This window comes from Rattus norvegicus, chromosome 8 (genome assembly GCF_036323735.1).
Source record: "Rattus norvegicus strain BN/NHsdMcwi chromosome 8, GRCr8, whole genome shotgun sequence".
Lineage (NCBI taxonomy): Eukaryota > Metazoa > Chordata > Mammalia > Rodentia > Muridae > Rattus > Rattus norvegicus.
This window is the reverse complement of record NC_086026.1, coordinates 79,126,138-79,126,934: the sequence shown is the minus strand read 5'-3', so window position 1 is coordinate 79,126,934 and position 797 is coordinate 79,126,138. Positions and strand designations below refer to the sequence as shown.

Here is a 797-nt window from a genome sequence, read left to right as displayed (position 1 = left end):
CTCCAACAAAGCCACACCTACTCCAACAGGGCCACACTTTCTAATAGTGCCACTCCCTGGGCCAAGCATATACAAACCATCATGCCCCACATTCTACCCTACAGAGTCACACCCTAACAAACCTCACACCCCACCCTACAGAGTCACACACTCACACCAGCAAACCCACATTCAGTGACACCAGCTCTGTGGTCTCACCCTCACAGTGTAAAAGGATGTGGTTTAGCAAATACCTCATAAATCTTAATTGGAATAGAATGTGCCATAGTCTGATTAGCTGCAATTTGAGGGTTTAGTTTCACACATAAGCATGGTGGATTGCGAGGTCTTTCTGATTAATGGGACCTGTTGCTTTCTAAGGAATCCCCTATGTGGATACCTCTGATGATAGCCAGATGCACGCGGCTGCTTTTAGAAGCACCTACCTAGTCTCCTGATTCCTTTCCAGCAGCCCATATGCTTACGAGTGCTCCTTTAAAAGGACTAATGCATTTAAGCTGATAAGAACAGATACTACACTTGATCTTAGCCAAAAAGCCGAGAAGAGATTGACTAATGCACTTAACAGGTAGATGGACAACTGAGAATGTTGTCACAGGGCTTCAAGGTGTGCCTCTTCTTAAGATTTAAATACAAATTTCAGACTCAAAGCCTCAAGAATTGAAATGGAGATTTTAATGAATGGGTCACCATAATATTAGACATAGCAAAAGAGAAAACTAGAGAAGTGGAAAAACCATCCACAAAAATAACATCAGAAAGTAGATTAAAGGTCAAAGTTAGAAAAATCAAAAATA

At 41.7% G+C, this 797-nt stretch overlaps 1 pseudogene; it reads right to left on the bottom strand.

Annotated features, from left to right (window-relative positions):
* Positions 1-454: 454 nt before the first annotated feature.
* On the bottom strand, positions 455-549 carry LOC120094527 (U2 spliceosomal RNA; annotated as a pseudogene).
* Positions 550-797: the final 248 nt, after the last annotated feature.